We start from the raw sequence: 19405 nt of genomic DNA on the forward strand, positions 1-19405 counted from the left end.
ACACCTTCAATCAGGTAATAACTCAGTTATAAATAATTGTAGAGGATTTTTTTATATTTTAAGGAATTTTCTTTTTACTAAATTCTGTGCAAGTGTGGCCTGAATAATGAAAACGGCTGACAGAGATTAAACTTAATTTTAGATGTATCTAACATTCATGCCCTAATGTAGATACACCTTGAATCAGGTTATAACTCAGTTATAAATAATTGTAGAGGTTTTTTTTTATATTTTAAGGAATTTTCTTTTTTCTAAATTCTGTGCAAGTGTGGCCTGAATAATGAAAACGGCTGACAGAGATTAAACTTAATTTTAGATGTATCTAACATTCATGCCCTAATGTAGATACACCTTGAATCAGGTAATAACTCAGTTATAAATAATTGTAGAGGTTTTTTTTATATTTTAAGGAATTTTCTTTTTTCTAAAAATTGGTATGATAATATAGACTGTTTAGTGTCAGTGCGGCCTGAAAAATATAGTTGTCTTCAGCATCCCTAAATGCCTTCACAACTAAAGGCCATGAAAACAGCTGATTAAACTTAACTTTAGACGTTTCTAGCATTCCTCCCCTAATGCCAGAAATATCAAAAGTCAGGTTGTGGACAGTCTATACTATTTAGTACCATTACTATTATATTTATATATTTCTTTTCTTAAAAATTATGATTTCTTATAAATTTTACTGGTTGACTATTTTTCTTTCTATTAAAACAAGCTAGAGAGCCACTGGTCACTATTCTTTTACTAACAAATACAGTGTAAATGGAACAATCGCTACCACATTGCCAAAGAGAATAAACTACTCTTTATATTGAAAAAGGCCTTAAAGGACAAAGGTTTTTTTCTTTAGTTTATGTCCAGTTCTCACCGGATTTAAATATTACATCATGTCTGCAAGTCAAGAATATTACTTGTTAAAAGTTTTACATTTAGTTAACTAAATACTTTGATGATGTTAGCAACATTAACACCACAACAAGCCCCTGGTTCCTTTCCCTTCCTAAAAGAGCCTATATTTCTATTTGTGCATTGTAACAGGAAAAAAAAAAGTGAAACAGCTTGCACATTACTAATGAAACGACCTGTTTACAATCAGGCACTCTGTTTACATAGACAAGGAAACTGCAATATTCACAAACGTATGACACATTATCCAGACTGACAAGGCTAGGGTTCAGGCATTATCTGGTAATCAACAATGGGCCAGCCGAGCAGGCCACAGATGTCAACACACTCGCAGCGGAGGTTGGCAGGCGGCCTGCTCTATTGAGCAGACCTCTCCAACTGTTCATCTCCCTGGTGTGCCACCATTACCAGCTGCCCCCTCTTCCACACCCACCTTCCGTCAGGATAACCCTCCCCTGACCCACAAAAACCACACCCTGCATCCCCACCATCCAATGACAGTGAAACAAAAGAAAAACAAAAGGTGTAATAAGTTAATTGTATATCACCCACCAGATCCTCCCCCTTTAAAACATAACTAAATTTTACTTGAATTCCCTCCCTTTACAAAAATAAATAAATAAATACTATTACATTTTCCAAATATTAATCTTGAACATCCAGAAGTTTGTTGAGATCCTGGCTTCTGCTTGAAAATGTCTTTTCTTGAAGATTTCACACAGGTGCTGTTGTTGACTGTAATTTTAAGTAACAGATGTTCAATATTATCTTTTTTCAAGCCAGCTAGTTTAAAACTAAAGTTCAAAGCTAATTCTCAAACAAAAAAAGTATTAAACTTACCTTGATTAAAGAGCCTCTTGAGGAAGGTTAAGAATGTTATGACATTTCACAATTTTTAAAACTTGAACATCCAGAAGAGGGTTGAAATCCTGGCTTCATCTTGAAATTGTCTTTTCTTGAAGATTTCACACATGTTTTATAGACTGTAATTTAAAATAACAGATGTTCAATATATTTTTAAAGGTAGCTAGTTTAAAACTAAAACTCAGAGCTAGTTCTCAAAAAAAAGTAATAAAACATACCTTGATTAAAGAGCCCCTTGGGTTGAGGAAGGTTAAGAATGTTATTTCATAATCGTCTGGATGATTGCTGACATTCTGTTTATGGACACAATTTTTAAAACTTGAACATCCAGAAGAGGGTTGAAAATGTCTTTTCTTGAAGATTTCACACATGTGTTCTTGTAGACTGTAATTTAAAGTAATAATTTGTTTTACAATCTTTTTTTACATCAATTCTCAACATCCAGCTGGTATTTTATTTTTAAATGTCCTTTACTAATGTGAAATCTGGTGCATTTTTTGTAAAAAAAAAACAGATACAGTTTAAAATTGACCTCATATTTTAGAAAATAAAAACCTTTTAACATACCTAAAAATTAATACACATCCTGGAATTTGGAAATAAATCAATCTACTGATGGACTTCAGTGACCTGCTAGGATGTAATTTTATGTCTGCAGGGGAAAAAACTCATACATGATTAGAAAAATACATAAGGTAACTAAAACCTAACCAGAAGGATCTGGCTGATGTTTGACAATGTCTTTATCGTGAACTTGTTACCGCTCATTGCTGAGGATTGAAATGTAAAAAAAAAATTAACAACAATCTGTAGAAATGTCATAACAAAGAAAAGTTTAAGACTGTTCTAATAAAATTGATTTTGAAAAAAAAGGCCTACTGAAATATTATGGGTTTCTCGAGGTTTGAACATAAATGTACTGTCGAACTTCGTTGAAGACTGTTGGACTCGTGTGCTTGTTGGCTTAATGAATTACTTCTGGTTGATGTGCAAGACAAAAGGATACATGTTGTTAATTATAAACATACTTTTTAAAAAATAAATAAATGAAACACATCAGAATATAACTTTAGCTTTAAGACTAAACTTTTACAAATAATTTTAAATTATAGACAGCAACTGAAAAATTAATGCTTGAAAAAAATGTACTTAAATGTTTGCATAGGCCTACCTAAAAATCATGGGCATCTCAAAAGGTGTGGAAAAGAAACTGCTGTTGGACTTTGCTGCTGATGTTTGCCAGAAGTGCCACCCCCCCCCCCCCCCACCCCAAACTTAATCTATGCCCATAAAATCCTACCCAAGTTTACACTAACTGTCAGCCACCAACTCAGTAGAATTGCGGATAGGTTGTCCATGTCTTTAAGCTTTTCCACTTAAGTAAGTGACCAAGTTAGTGCCAAGCTTTAAGTTTCTCCACTGAACAATGTGTCAACCAAAAAATGTTATCACAAAAGAGCTGTCGAAGCCCTTGAGTTTTTCACATAAGTGGGTCACAAAGTCAGTAGAGGCACAAAATGCTTGACCTAAAAATACCCATTCCTTTTCCCAAACATCATTATCTAACGATGAACTGTAACATCTTGCCTGAAACATATGCAGGAATGCGACTAAAAAAACCAACGAAGAAATTAAAGCAACTTGTTAACCTACAAGATAACAATTTTAACAAAGTGTTGAGTGTAACATTAAACCTACTTAAATTAGGCCTACTGCATTTTATTAAAGTAAACGGCACCTGTAGGTCTATTTAAGTAAAACCTATAACGTTTTAAAATAAACATTGTATACATTATAAAATCGGTCTATTTTATTTTCAGTAATTAAATTGAGATATAAATATAGGCCTAAATGTGTATTATTATGTAGGCCTATGCCTATAGGATAGATTAGGCCCTACTGTAATATTGTAGGCTTAAAGAAGGTATAAGGACCAGGGATGTCTCTTCTTGTACGATAAGACGAGCCTAAATGTTAAAAGTTAAAAGTTAATACAATGTTATGCCTAATAATACTAAATGTCTATAGATAGACCCTTTATTTTTAAATTTACACAGATCTAGTACGCTTATATGACAGGCCAAGGCCTCTTATATGTCATATGACACTATAATATTTTTACAAAGTTTACCTTAACTAACTTAGTTAATATTAAGTAACTAGCCTAATATACGTTGTATAAGTTTACCTTCATCTTGATATTGATACCACTGAAGCCAAGCAGCTGTTAAAGATATCTAAAAATCGGGCGCCAACACTGAGTATTTAATCATTCACACATCAACATTAGCCTAAGCTAATGTGTTTTAGTCTGTCACGTGATGTAAACAAACACATAACTCAGCAGGGTAGGTGCCGGCTGTGTGAATGTTTTCATTTTTTGACAGCTAAAGCCTAGATCTATTGGTCAAACGGTTAGAGTATCCCAGTGTTCCTTCAGTCATAGTTGGCGCAAACTTGAAGTCATAATGAAACTACATGGTCTAGATACAATCCAACCTACACACATAATAGCTGACCCAGAACTTCATATCATAAGTTTCACGAAATTGCAATGCAAAAATTTGGTAAGTAGTCTAGTCAGGATCTAGATCTAGATCTAGTCTGTGATCTTAGACAACTTTTTTTTTATAACAATTAGGCGTACCAGGCATAGTTGTTAATGTTGTGCACACTTCCTCCATAATATGTATTCTTTAGCCTAATAATTAGATTTTTAAATTAAAATAAAACAGTCTAGATTGAATGTTATTGTTATATAGGCCCAAGATAATGCTATTGACTATTGTATAGGCCTAGGCCTAATTATGATAGTAGACCTATAGGGCATAAGGCCTAATGAAATTGCTCTGCCTTGCCAATATGTTTTTAATTTTAACTAGTTGTGCATACTTCCTGCCCCATGTTGTATGTAGATCTAGACCTGGTTAAAAATTAGGCCTACTGGTGTCTTAACATATCTCATTTTGAACTTCTTTAATAATAGCATATGCCTCCATTGATAAATGTTGAAAAAAAAAACATCCTATAAGCCTACACTATAGGCCATTAGATCTCTAGTATATTAAAGTTGCTGTGCCTTAAGTTATTTAACATGTTGTGCATACTTCCTCCCTAAGTTGTATGCAGAACTTGTTAATAATTATTTCTGTCCAATGGACATCTGAAAATTTCTCTTTATTATAGCCTCCCTTTTAGAGAATCTGTAGGCTATTATATTTTAATTGTTGTGCATTGCCAATATGATTTTAACTTTCTGTTGCCAATATGTTTTAACTCGTTGTGCATACTTCCTCCCTAAGTTGTATGCAGAACTGGTTAAAAATGGTTGGTGACTAAGTGGACTTCATTTGATATTATGTCTCTCTCATACACTGTTTAAAAAGAACATCAGTCCATGGTATTGAAAATGAAATTGCCCGGCAGTTGCCAATATGTTTTAACTCATTGTGCATACTTCCTCCCTAAGTTGTATGCAGAACTGGTTAAAAATGGTTGGTGACTAAGTGGACTTCATTTGATATTATGTCTCTCTCATACACTGTTTAAAAAGAACATAAGCTTATAGTCCATTGTATTAAAAATGAAATTGCTCGGCTGTTGCCAATGTTTTAACTTATTGTGCATACTTCCTCCCTAAATTGTATGCAGAACTGGTTAAAAATGGTTGGTGACTAAGTGGACTTCATTTGATATTATGTCTCTCTCATACACTGTTTAAAAAGAACATCAGTCCATGGTATTGAAACGGAAATTGCTCGGCTGTTGCCAATATGTTTTAACTCATTGTGCATACTTCCTCCCTAAGTTGTATGAAGAACTGGGAAAAATGGCTGGTGACTAAGTGGACTTCATTTGATATTATGTCTCTCTCATACACTGTTTAAAAAGAACATCAGCTTATAGTCCATTGTATTAAAAATGAAATTGCTCGGCTGTTGCCAATGTTTTAACTTATTGTGCATACTTCCTCCCTAAATTGTATGCAGAACTGGTTAAAAATGGTTGGTGACTAAGTGGACTTCATTTGATATTATGTCTCTCTCATACACTGTTTAAAAAGAACATCAGTCCATGGTATTGAAATTGAAATTGCCCGGCTGTTGCCAATATGTTTTAACTCATTGTGCATACTTCCTCCCTAAATTGTATGCAGAACTGGTTAAAAATGACTGGTGACTAAGTGGACTTCATTTGATATTATGTCTCTCTCATACACTGTTTAAAAAGAACATCAGCTTATAGTCCATTGTATTAAAAATGAAATTGCTAGGCTGTTGCCTATATGTTTTAACTCGTTGTGCATACAGGTCTCATTTGGCATGTCATCTTTGGTGCCTACATTTCCTTAATTTCCTACACAGATGATATAAAACAGCCTATATTTGATTATTTTAAAATTAAAATTGCACTGCCTTTGTTGATATATTCCAAGTTAAATCTTCCCATTGAAACATGACATTGTATTGTTGGATGGGATTTCCTCCAGTCCTACATAATTTATTATTATGTAACAACATCAAAAAATGTAGTATTTCTTAGATCCATGTACAAAGCTGCTAGGCCCATGGTTTTCTTCCATTAATTAATTAAATCATGTGAGAATTTTAACAGACTTTAATAAAACATGGACAAAAATATACACATTGACCAATTTGAATTTCTCGTTTGGATTTTTTAACCTTAATTTTTTGAAAATGGTTCTGAAATGTAGGCCTATCTAACGTTTTCATTTCTAAAATTGGCAAAAAGGTAAAGATGTATTGTAATAGGCAAGGGCAAAATAATGGTGATAAGTAAATACATTTTTAAAAGCCAAAAATAATATAGACATTAAAAACAGGTTTGCACTGACTAAATTCACTACAGATAAAATAATTTAGATTTTATGTTTGAAGGCAGGTAATAAAAGATTTCACCAGTTTCACATTTGACAAAATCCATTAGAAAAAATATATTTTGTCTTCCATGATTTCAACTTATTTTTTTGGCAATTAGTGTGCATTGCCATTAATCCAGCTATAATTAGTTGACTTTCTATCAGTAATGCATAAATTATTGTCATTTGGTGTAAATCAATGTTCACCCATTTTCTTACAAGTCAAATACTTCTTTTTAAAGCTTTTTGTGGTGTCTTTTAGTACTTAAATACCCAGTTGTCTTTAATGTTTTGCCTTTCACAATATGTATTTGCATATTGGCATCCAATGAAGAGGATATGATTGGCTCAGTGGATTCACTCTCAATTCACAATTAAAAGGTTCTCCAGCTTGTGAATCAGTAAGCTGCAAATCCTATCATGTCAATTTTTTATTCTCTTCCTCCTATTTGATGCCTTTGAGATCTCAATCAACTTCAGAGCTTTATAGGCCTACATGGTGTTTAATATAATTCCTTTTCTAGAAATTCCATCTTTAAAACTATTAGTTGGTGGACCACAGCCCATGGTGAAGAATATTGAATATAAGTTTCAGTTGCCATTTAAAAATAACATCTGTTTCCTCATGAATCTAGCAGACAATAGTATTAATTATATATCTTTCATTCACTGCATTTTTGAATGTGTTATATTTTCCTTAATCCTATTTTGAATGTGCAAGTAAATAGAAAAGATATTGTCAAAACCTTTCTCACCAGTCGGGTCACTGTCACATTCTGTACCCAGTTTAGGCAACTACTACAGTCTACTAGCTAGGCTAGTATGAAATACATTATTAATTATTAAGAAAGTCTGTAAAGTATTATACCTGTAGAGTGTGTCTGAGTGGGATTAGTTTCTGCAATCAAATGATCCATCTCTGTAGTGGAAGACTACACTCTGACTTGCAATGGTCAGGCTAGTCTTAAACATGTTCATACATGGTTAAGAAATTTGTATTAATTTAAGTGTTTTATTGAGGAATGTATCTACAGGTAACAGGTGTGTTTGAGAGGGATTAGTTGAAGACTACACTCTGACTTGTAATGGTCAGGCTAGTCTTAAACATGTTCATAAATGGTTAAGAAAGTTGTATTATTTTAAGTGTTTTATTGAGGTATGTATCTACAGGTAACATGTATGTCTGCAATCAAATGATGCCTTTCTGTATTTAGTCAAAGACTACACTCTGACTTGCAATGAGCAGGCTAGTCTTAAACATGTTAACAAATGGTTAAGAAAGTTGTATTAATTTAAGTGTTTTATTGAGGTATGTATCTACAGGTAACAGGTGTGTTTGAGAGGGATTAGCCTAAAACTAAGTTGAAGACTACACTCTGACTTGCAATGGTCAGGCTAGTCTAAAACATTTATTAAATGATTAAGAAAGTTTTATTATGTCTTATGAGTATGATGGAGCAGATAACAGTTTTAGGTTTTTAATTTTACAATGAATTAATCAAATGCTGCCTTCCTGTTTCTAGTGTACAGGCTGATTGGTGAACCCTAGAGAAAACATTAACTTGCAGTGGTCAGTCTAGTATGACAACCATAGACTACATTCTGATATACAATGATCAGGCTAGTCTATATAAAGGGTTAAGAAAATGTAACTAATGCTGCATATATTCACATGACAGATAGTAATTAAAACTTATTTTTCTAGCCATTAAGTGGTCTCAAATTTGAATCTAATTCTTTTAACTTCTTGTGTAAATTACATTCCAAGAACCACGGAATGCACAATTCTTTCATAAAACTGTAACGGGCAACAATTTGTTCTGTTTGATGGAATTTCAGTCCACCTCCCTAACTAATTCTTCAGTTATCTTTTTATAATACTTGCTCAATTTAGAAAGTTTTGTTTTGAATTCATCGCACATTCATCATATTGTGGCCAGTCAAACACTGCTTTCTTTCTTCATTCTTAAATGTAATATTTGAATTGGTTTCCTCTAATACACTGTGGCCCATTGAGTTAAATACCATGAGCTTTTCCTTTTTCTAGTCTTAAATTGCTTGTGAGGATAAACTTTGAAAATTATTTCATAATAAGGCATAATAAGGTACTTATACAAACACTGAAATATTGTTTAAATTAATATTAGTTTTCTGGCTTTTAAAAATGTATGCATTAGTGATAAAAGTTGATAGTTCAATTTTTGTTTGAATAAAAAATCTCTCCACATGTCAAATAAGAATATTTACAGCCAAGATTGATGAAATATCAGGCGTCAACTTTGCTCAGAGACTTATTAATATTTAGTGTAAAGGCTTTCTTGATTATAGTATCACAGCTGTTTCAAAGTAATAAATTATTTTTTTAAATCTTCTGCTGCAAATTAAATTCCATCACAAACTCTAGTTTTGTAGAAGTTATTTGTATGGGTCTGGTGGCTGCTCCATGGATTTAATAATATAAATTCCCTACCGACCCCAGTGAGGTTAAAAGGCATAAAATAGCATGGCCATACAACTAAGAACAATGCCTAAAATAAATGACAATTTGGTTGTAATGAGACATGTGGTCAACAGGGTCAAATAATTCCATGTGATAGAACTTGGGATGTCAAAACTGACCACTCACCAGAACATGAATCAGAGTATTTTAATCTCCTGGCGCTTTGATTACGTTTAAAAAAAAAAAATTTCTGAAACTATAAAAACAATAAAATACTTTGTAAAGAATTGACTAAAGGAAAATGTATAGTTTTGAGCCATACATATATTAAGATTGCTCTTTTTCTAGCTTAATGTTTTGCTTATATCAATAAAAACATTCCATGGTCTTTTATGTTTAATTTACAAATTTTATTTATGTGTTTTAGACATTTATTTAGTGATATATTTAGATATTAGGGTTACTCCAAAAGCTCCATTGTGCATTTGTAATATAATTTAAGAGTTATAGGATGAATAAATCCCCATAACGCAAGTAGATTTCATCTGCTTCCTTTACCTTGGCATTGTGTGGCCAGCACAATTTCCTGCCATATGACTTTCCATATCTTTTTTTCAGATACACGTTACAGCAGCTTGGACTTGAGAATTGCACCATGCCATCCTATAAAGCTGAACCAATGAGAACCTTCTGTACAGAAACTCTTCCTTGTCTAGGTCACTTTGTTACAAGAATAGTATATTGTACCCAAGTAAGTTATTTTACTATTTAAAAAAACAGTCTTTGATAAATAAAAAAAAAATTGCAAAAAATCTGTTACCTTTATAAATTTATTTACATTTAAAATGAGAAATAATCCCTCTAGAGATTTACTTATCCTACATATCTCCACCACCTGCCAATCTGGAGTTAAAAGCTCTGTTGTTTTAACAGGTACATCATGTTTAACTCTTTCTATACCAGAGCAGTTTCCACCTCCTGACCTCATTATTTCCGTGACCCAATTTTTTTACACAACCCTCACCTACTTGAACAATTATAGCTCCTATGTTTTTCTAACCAGATTTATGTATTATACATCAAAATGAACAGAAATGAAATTTCTATAGTAGTAAATGAAGATAATTGTGAGTTATGTTAAAGAATGTAGGTTTTTTTACATGTTAAATGACTTGTTAAAAAAACTAACACTAGCCATGTCGAGCCGTACCTTGCGGCTCGCGGGCCTACGGTGAAGCTGGCTCAAGCCGCAACTCGCGGCTCATGGGACGGATTGAGTTAATTTGTAGTGTCTGATATTTTTACTATCAATATGAGATGTAATTCTGTGCTACTAAATATTAACATATTTCAGAGTAGAAATAGCAGAAATAAAAATTATTCACATATATATTTATAAATGTCTTATTATTCAATAGCTAATGTATTTGAAATTATGACATTGATATATCTTTTAGAAATATACACATAACATTTTATTCATAATAGTATTTTTTTTTTCTCTTTCATAACAATCAGATCTACTGATGGACCAGTCTAAGAACAAAAAGACCACTCTTCCAGTGATTTAATGTCTACCGAACCAATTTGTACAACCAGTTCCCACCATTGGCTTATTGTATTGAAGATTATGTCTAGACCATGTCAAGTTAGACCAAGTGTTTTACATTTTAGTTTATGTCATTCATACAATTCCTTTACAATATTTGTGTTTATTTAGTAATATGGTACCTTATTATAAGTAGGATTTTAAATGTAATATAATTACCTGGAAATGGGCACAGCTGTTCGAAAAAGAAATCATGTATGACCTTTAGAAATAACTCTTAAATCTTTGCTGTGTATGTAATATTGCCTTCAGGTTTCACTTAAATATGGTCGCCTATCAGATAATTAAGTGAAATCTTGAAATATGTATATGAGAAGTTATAAATCACCTGACCCCAACCTAATTCCATGCCCCTACCTCAACCCTCGAATACTGCTGTCCACACTATCCTTTCATATGATGATGTCACAAAAACATTTTTTATTTTTGTTTACCCCAACCCTAACCTTATAAGTTCTCCAGGATTTGGTATGCAGGACACTGTCATAAATTAGGTTACTGCTGCTCCATAATTTAGTTTTTAACCATATTGTTATATGTTGACAAAGTTGAAATGTTCACCGTACATAAATTTGAGAGGATGCTAACTGTTTGCCTTTATAATTTTTGAAATTGAATTAAAGTGGCAATAAATTTCTTGCATCTGTTTTTTTATACAGTTTTGTCAACTCATCTGTGTAATTTATTACTGAATTTTAATACAATTATTTTATCATAATGCAGAATTTTAAAAAATGTACAGAGTAATTTAGTTTGACACTTTTTTGGACACAAAAGAAAGTGACATACAAACTTGCAAGATGCTCAAAAGTTTGAAATTTTTATTTATGAATCAGGGTTTAACCTACCAAAATTATATTGTATGAAAGCAAAAAAAAAATGTACCGAGTAATTTAGTTTGACACTTTTTTTGGACAAAAAAGAAAATGACATACAAACTTGCAAGATGCTCAAAAGTTTGAATTTTTTATTTCTGAGTCAGGGTTTAACCTATCTAAATTATATTGTATGAAAGCAAAAAAAAAAAGGAGCTGACAACAATGATTTTATCAAAATTAAATTATCAAAAAAAAAAAAAATCCATTTTTTAAATTGTTTTTTGGCTTATTTTTTGTTACTTAACAAAACGCAGAATATTTTATCTGTATCAATTTAAAATAACAAAAAGGAATTTGATTAAATAAAATAATGATAACGTATTATAATCGTTAGGTAAATAAGCAAAAAGTATTAATTTAATCTTTTTGGAATTACTGATTCCTACCAATTTTCACAGAACTTACAAAATCAAATTGTGTACCAAGTTGTGTGTGTATCTTGACTTCTGCCAAACTCCAGAGACTGACTGACCAAACCCATGGCTATTTCCCTTTTACCATACTTTTTTTTTTTGTGACCTTTAGAAAACTATAGATTAAAATTTTTTATGGTTATATCCAGTTGATCAACAAACATGTATGAATTAATAAAAGTATTTGTATTGGATTTTTAAAAAAAAATTAAAGAAAGCAATATTAAATTGGGTAAAATTGCAAAAGCATTGCGAAAAGCATTAACTAAGGGTGAATTTTTCAAATGACAAAAAAAAAAAGGCGCTTAACTCTTTCAAAGCTAGAAAATACATTAATTTAACGGTTACTTCCCTTAGACCGCAAAGTTATTTTCTTCGAAATAAAAATTTACTTTTCTAAAAGGGTGCTTAACTCTGTCTAAACTAAAGAGTAAATATTTTATCCCTTTGACCATCAAATTTGATATAAATTTAACTGTTACTTTCTACAATGTTGCTTAACTCTGTCAAAACTATACAGAAAATATTTTCTCACGGTTTTATCCCTTTGACCACTTCAACATGTATTTTAAAAGTAATTTTTTTTATTAACTAAAGGATGACAAACCCTTTCATAACTTATAAAATAATATTTTGTTTGTATGTATCACATCTCATTTAAAAATAATTATAACATTTAAAGATACTGATGGTGAAAAAACTGCTGCTGTTTAGTTTATTCTTGATTGGACAAAGGCTATGGAAGCAAATTCATAAAGAAAACCAGACTGAAATCGGTTGACACGTATACTTAATTGTGTTGGAGGGAATCCGCTCCAACATTAAAATTAAGAAAGAATGAAGAAGAAGAAAATGATTTTAAAATTGTAAGTATTACATTTTAGAGAATTTTCAGAAGAAAAAAAAAAAGAGGTTTTTATTAAGGGTAAAAAATCATGGAATAAAATTATTTTACGTAAATTTCCTTTACATGGCAAACATTTTTTGATGTCCTACTACAGTGTACTGTCCATGTCCTACTACAGTGTACTGTTCATGTCCTACTACAGTATACTGTTCATGTCCTACTACAGTAGACTGGCTATGCTGTTAAACACCCGACGTCTATTGATACCACCTCATGTCCCTGGCAGCCTTTTACTGGATCACAAGCACAGCCTTTGCCTGTACGTATAACGCATACAGGGGACACTAATCGGGGTAACTTGGTCTCCAGGCCAAAGCTCAGAAAACAATCAATAATCAATCTTCGGCAAAATACAGATCTTTATAAACAGCTGCCTCCGACAAAATACAGATCTTTATAAACAGCTGTATCCGACAAAATACAGATCTTTATAAACAGCTGCCTCCGACAAAATACAGATTTTTATAAACAGCTGTATCCGACAAAATACAGATCTTTATAAACAGCTGCCTCCGACAAAATACAGATCTTTATAAACAGCTGTATCCGACAAAATACAGATCTTTATAAACAGCTGTATCCGACAAAATACAGATCTTTATAAACAGCTGCCTCCGACAAATACAGATCTTTATAAACAGCTGCCTCCGACGAAATACAGATCTTTAAGAACAGCTGCCTCCGACAAAATACAGATCTTTATATACAGCTGCCTCCGACAAAATACAGATCTTTATAAACAGCTCTATCCGACAAAATACAGATCTTTATAAACAGCTGCCTCCGACAAATACAGATCTTTATAAACAGCTGCCTCCGACAAAATACAGATCTTTATAAACAGCTGCCTCCGACAATATACAGATCTTTATAAACAGCTGCCTCTGACAAAATACAGATCTTTATAAACAGCTCTATCCGACAAAATACAGATCTTTATAAACAGCTGCCTCCGACAAAATACAGATCTTTATAAACAGCTGCCTCCGACAAAATACAGATCTTTATAAACAGCTGCCTCCGACAATATACAGATCTTTATAAACAGCTGCCTCTGACAAAATACAGATCTTTATATACAGCTGCCTCCGACAAAATACAGATCTTTATAAACAGCTCTATCCGACAAAATACAGATCTTTATAAACAGCTGCCTCCGACAAATACAGATCTTTATAAACAGCTGCCTCCGACAAAATACAGATCTTTAAGAACAGCTGCCTCCGACAAAATACAGATCTTTATAAACAGCTGTATCAGACAAAATACAGATCTTTATAAACAGCTGCCTCCGACAAAATACAGATCTTTATAAACAGCTGCCTCCGACAAAATACAGATCTTTATAAACAGCTGCCTCCGACAAAATACAGATCTTTATAAACAGCTGCCTCCGACAATATACAGATCTTTATAAACAGCTGTATCCGACAAAATACAGATCTTTATAAACAGCTGTATCAGTCAAAATACAGATCTTTTATAAGCAGCTGCCTCCGACAAATACAGATCTTTATAAACAGCTGCCTCCGACGAAATACAGATCTTTAAGAACAGCTGCCTCCGACAAAATACAGATCTTTATAAACAGCTGTATCAGACAAAATACAGATCTTTATAAGCAGCTGCCTCCGACAAATACAGATCTTTATAAACAGCTGCCTCCGACAAAATAAAGATCTTTATAAACAGCTGCCTCTGACAAAATACAGATCTTTATATACAGCTGCCTCCGACAAAATACAGATCTTTATAAACAGCTCTATCCGACAAAATACAGATCTTTATAAACAGCTGCCTCCGACAAATACAGATCTTTATAAACAGCTGCCTCCGACAAAATACAGATCTTTAAGAACAGCTGCCTCCGACAAAATACAGATCTTTATAAACAGCTGTATCAGACAAAATACAGATCTTTATAAGCAGCTGCCTCCGACAAATACAGATCTTTATAAACAGCTGCCTCCGACAAAATAAAGATCTTTATAAACAGCTGCCTCTGACAAAATACAGATCTTTATATACAGCTGCCTCCGACAAAATACAGATCTTTATAAACAGCTCTATCCGACAAAATACAGATCTTTATAAACAGCTGCCTCCGACAAATACAGATCTTTATAAACAGCTGCCTCCGACAAAATACAGATCTTTATAAACAGCTGTATCCGACAAAATACAGATCTTTATAAACAGCTGCCTCCGACAAAATACAGATCTTTATAAACAGCTGTATCCGACAAAATACAGATCTTTATAAACAGCTGCCTCCGACAAAATGCAGATCTTTATAAACAGCTGCATCCGACAAAATACAGATCTTTATAAACAGCTGCCTCCGACAAAATACAGATCTTTATAAACAGCTGCCTCCGACAAAATACAGATCTTTATAAACAGCTGCCTCCGACAAAATACAGATCTTTATAAACAGCTGCCTCCGACAAAATACAGATCTTTATAAACAGCTGCCTCCGACAAAATACAGATCTTTATAAACAGCTGCCTCCGACAAAATACAGATCTTTATAAACAGCTGCCTCCGACAAAATGCAGATCTTTATAAACAGCTGCATCCGACAAAATACAGATCTTTATAAACAGCTGCCTCCGACAAAATACAGATCTTTATAAACAGCTGCCTCCGACAAAATACAGATCTTTATAAACAGCTGCCTCCGACAAAATACAGATATTCATTAGAAAAAGGACTAAGTAAGCTAATTGTCCTATTTCTATCACACCCCTACACACAGGAAAGCAAGCGCGCGCGCACACACACACAGACACACACACGCATACACATATAACCTAGCGAATAAGAGGTAAAGTTATTTACGACATGTAATAACATTCACTAAACCATTAAACAATTAAACCATTAAACTTAACATTAACTTTTGGATGTCTTTCGGATCCAAATATTTCAAGTGCATTTTGCAAGTTGGGTTCAAGCGTTGTGCTTATGTGCAATAACGAAACTCAGATTCGTAACTTTGTTTTAGTAACGTGTTCACGGTTATCTCCCATATAGTTAGATGTTTTATAAATCTTTTTTGTGTGCTGTACCACTATCTATGCATTTTACATTATCGAACAAATACAGTAATTATATTTTCACATCAGATTAAAGTAACGATATTGAGCTTTACGTAGACCCATCTCAGTACATCATATACGGAATAATTGGGACTTATTTTAATCGGGCAAAAGTTATAAATCCAAATTTATCAAAATATTGGCGTCTTACGCGTCATCGAGTCGGAAAAACTGAGTTATGTAATTATGTCCGGATGTCAGTGAGTGTGGATGTATACATGATAACTTGAGTACAGTTACAGCTAGGTTGATGACAGTTCATATATAAGTATAATGTGAAATTTGTTGTTCTGTATCAATTTTTCAGCGATTACCGTTAACCGGAAGTGGAACTTTATTTTAGGGTTTTCAAAAGCCATAAAATTGAGTACTGTTTCAAATATACGAAATTTCACATAAAGTAACAGATCGAATTCTCTGAACTTCTGTCAAATTTTGAGTTATTTCCGTTGACCGGAACTAGTACTTTACGCCAGTTTCTTCAAGGTATCGGTTTGGGGAAAGGGGGGGGGGCAGAGCCTCCTAGATGAAAGTCAACCGCCCCCGACCGAAATGGAATTTATATAGAAAATATATACTTTTAACAGTGTCTGCGCCCGCCCCTCCCCCCGGAAATTTTACTCCCCCCACTCCCCCCCCCCCCCGAAAATTTCAAGTGTCCCCACGTCCCGGAGAAAAAAGTGTGAAAGAAACACTGCTTTACGCTATTTCCGATTTCTAAAAACAAACAAAAACAAAAAAAAAGGCATATGATTTATTAAGTACTAAAATTCTGTACACATTGATTGCTCTTCACTTGATGCGCAATTCTGTTCTTCTACGCGATTCTATTCTATTTTTAAAAGTTTAAGTAATTAAAAATTAGTTAAAAATCTGGTCCATATTCCGAGTTGCCACCCCCCCCCCTCCCGGCAATTTTAGGGGAGATCACTGTCGCTTTATTAACTCTTGTTTGCTCACAAAACTATGCCATCGGTCGTTTTTAAACATATTTTTTTCTTTCTAGCTCTCTTCGCCCAACATAATTGTAAATTTGGAAAAATTCTTCAACATTAAACTGATTTTTATAATAGAATAATTATTCTTATTTTTAAATTAGCAGTTCTTATAAGTGACAGGAATACGTGAAGCGCCATACATTCGTACCTGCACTTAGAACCGGTGAAATTATTTTTCTACCAGGTTTGGCACGTAAACATTTCTGGATCTAAAAAAAATACTGTAATATATTTGTATAGCTGTATGTGACTCCCCATCTGTTGCCCAATCGATGATCGGGCAAATCAATTGTATGTAGTCTACTCATAGAAACGTTTGTATGATGTCGGCTGGTTTATATATATATATATATATATATATATATATATATATATATATATATATATATATATATATATATATATATATATATATATATATATATATATATATATATAGCGACCCTTCCCGGCGTCCAGGGACAAACTTTCGATTTGCACCCCCCACTTAAACTTTCGATTTCCACCACCTCTCAACCTATCAATTTTTTTCCAACCCATTTTGCCCCCCCCCCCTCGCTACGCCTCTTTATATATATATATAAACCTATATATATATATATATATATATATATATATATATATATATATATATATATATACATACATACATACATTTAAACGAACAATCATAAAAACACAGAGGTAAATCACTCGACTAATTAATTAACAACCATGCTGGGCATGTGTCGATGTTGCCGCGTGTCATTGTCGCTTGTTGTTAATTACTCTGTCGTGGCTGTGCTAACTACCATCACTAATTGATCGCAAACTGTAGCGTTAAATCCTACTGGTGCACATAAACTTGAATAGGGAAAAATCTAAAACAGCAGGGGAGTGTGGGGGGGGGGGGGCGAGAAAGGATGTGTGTAGGCTACCACATGACGCGAGCAGAACTATTTATAGCAGCTGTTCTTCGTGAGACTCATCAAGGGGAGTTATTCGCTTATAGAGGTAAAACTATTTTGTTGTTTATTGTTGAAGTCGGGCTCCTAATATAACCATAGTACTACTATATTGTTGTAGGGAAAATTAAAGTTTAGCCAAACGAACATTTCCATAATAGTGCCGTCCAGGCAAAAATAACAACAACATAAAAAATGTAAAGCTATAATAAAAAAATTACAGTGACGTCATCGATCCATGTAAGGCCATAATTACAGTGACGTCATAAATATATATGTAAGGCTATATTTACTGTGACGTCATATATCAATTTAAGGCTATAGATACAGTGATGTCATAGATAAATGTAAGGCTATAGTTACAGTGACGTCATAAATATATATGTAAGGCTATAGTTACAGTGACGTCATAAAAATATATGTAAGGCTAAATTTACTGTGACGTCATATATCAATTTAAGGCTATAGTTACAGTGACGTCATTGCTAAATGTAAGGCTATAGTTACAGTAACGTCATAGATAAATATATTTCTATGTTAATAATGACATCTAAGCTAAATGTATGTATGGCTACCATAAAAGCGACGTTTTAGAAAAATGTAGGTCTACATGAATATTGACACCTTATTTCCATTTATGACTACATAAACAGTGGAGGAATGTAGATAAAATAAGGCCCACATTAACATTGATGTTGTCATTGTATAGACTTTATGGTTTATCGAAAGGGCAGACTAGAATAAAGGGTCCAAAGTTTAAAAAACACAAACAAAAGTTCTCCAGGGAAACATTTTGTAACTTTATAGGTCCACATCAATCCAGTGTTTCTTCCAGGCTTTTTTTCTCCGGGGGGGGGGGGGGGGGGGGCTCGGGGGGGGGGCGGTCAACATTTTCGGAGAGGCGGTCAACATTTTCGGTGGGGGGGGGCGGACACTGGTAAAGTATGTATTTTCTATATCAATTCCATATCGTTCGGGAGGCGGTAGACTTTCTTCGGGGGGGGGGGGGGGGGGGGGACCCGAAGAGATGCCTGAAGAAACTCTGCATCAATCGCTTCGGTCTAATTGTTTCTCTTTGGCTCCGAGCCTTTTTATTCTACTCTCACTTGTTTTTTTATTCAAGTATCCCTTTATCATTATTGTCCTTCCTCCCAAATTATTCTTGAACTTTTCTGTTCCTCAACATCCTTCTTAATTATTCTTGTTTTATTTATTTCCTCCCATTCCTTCTTAATTATTCTAATATAGTTCTATTCTTCCATCTCCTCTCTAATTATTTGATTTTAGATAAATTTGAATGTTTTCACCAGTGTCCGCCGCCCCCCTCCCCCTCCCCGTCGCAAAATTTAGTTCATCCCCCCCCACCCCCCGAAAATTTAAAGTACCCCTCCTCCCCCCACTGCGGAGAAAATGTCTGAAAGAAACACTGGTCGCATTTGTAATAGTACATATTAAAGGTAGA

The 19405-nt window shown here is 33.5% G+C and overlaps 2 long non-coding RNA genes across 3 annotated transcripts; one reads left to right on the forward strand and one right to left on the reverse strand.

Annotated features, from left to right (window-relative positions):
* Window positions 1-1410: 1410 nt before the first annotated feature.
* LOC131930902 (uncharacterized) lies at window positions 1411-3235 on the reverse strand. 2 transcript variants are annotated; one of them, XR_009384189.1, is made up of 6 exons: window positions 3090-3235; window positions 2653-2751; window positions 2341-2543; window positions 1992-2157; window positions 1750-1892; window positions 1411-1644 (listed from the first exon to the last, which is right to left on the reverse strand). It is a non-coding gene; the product is annotated as an uncharacterized LOC131930902 (long non-coding RNA). The 2 variants fall into 2 exon arrangements; XR_009384188.1 differs by lacking the exon at window positions 3090-3235 and adding an exon at window positions 2945-3048.
* Window positions 3236-4111: 876 nt separating this feature from the next.
* LOC131930908 (uncharacterized) lies at window positions 4112-11296 on the forward strand. The gene is made up of 3 exons (XR_009384200.1): window positions 4112-4340; window positions 9711-9843; window positions 10611-11296. It is a non-coding gene; the product is annotated as an uncharacterized LOC131930908 (long non-coding RNA).
* Window positions 11297-19405: the final 8109 nt, after the last annotated feature.

This window comes from Physella acuta, unplaced genomic scaffold (genome assembly GCF_028476545.2).
Source record: "Physella acuta isolate Inbredline_101_S28 unplaced genomic scaffold, ASM2847654v3 ptg001865l, whole genome shotgun sequence".
NCBI classification, from domain to species: domain Eukaryota; kingdom Metazoa; phylum Mollusca; class Gastropoda; family Physidae; genus Physella; species Physella acuta.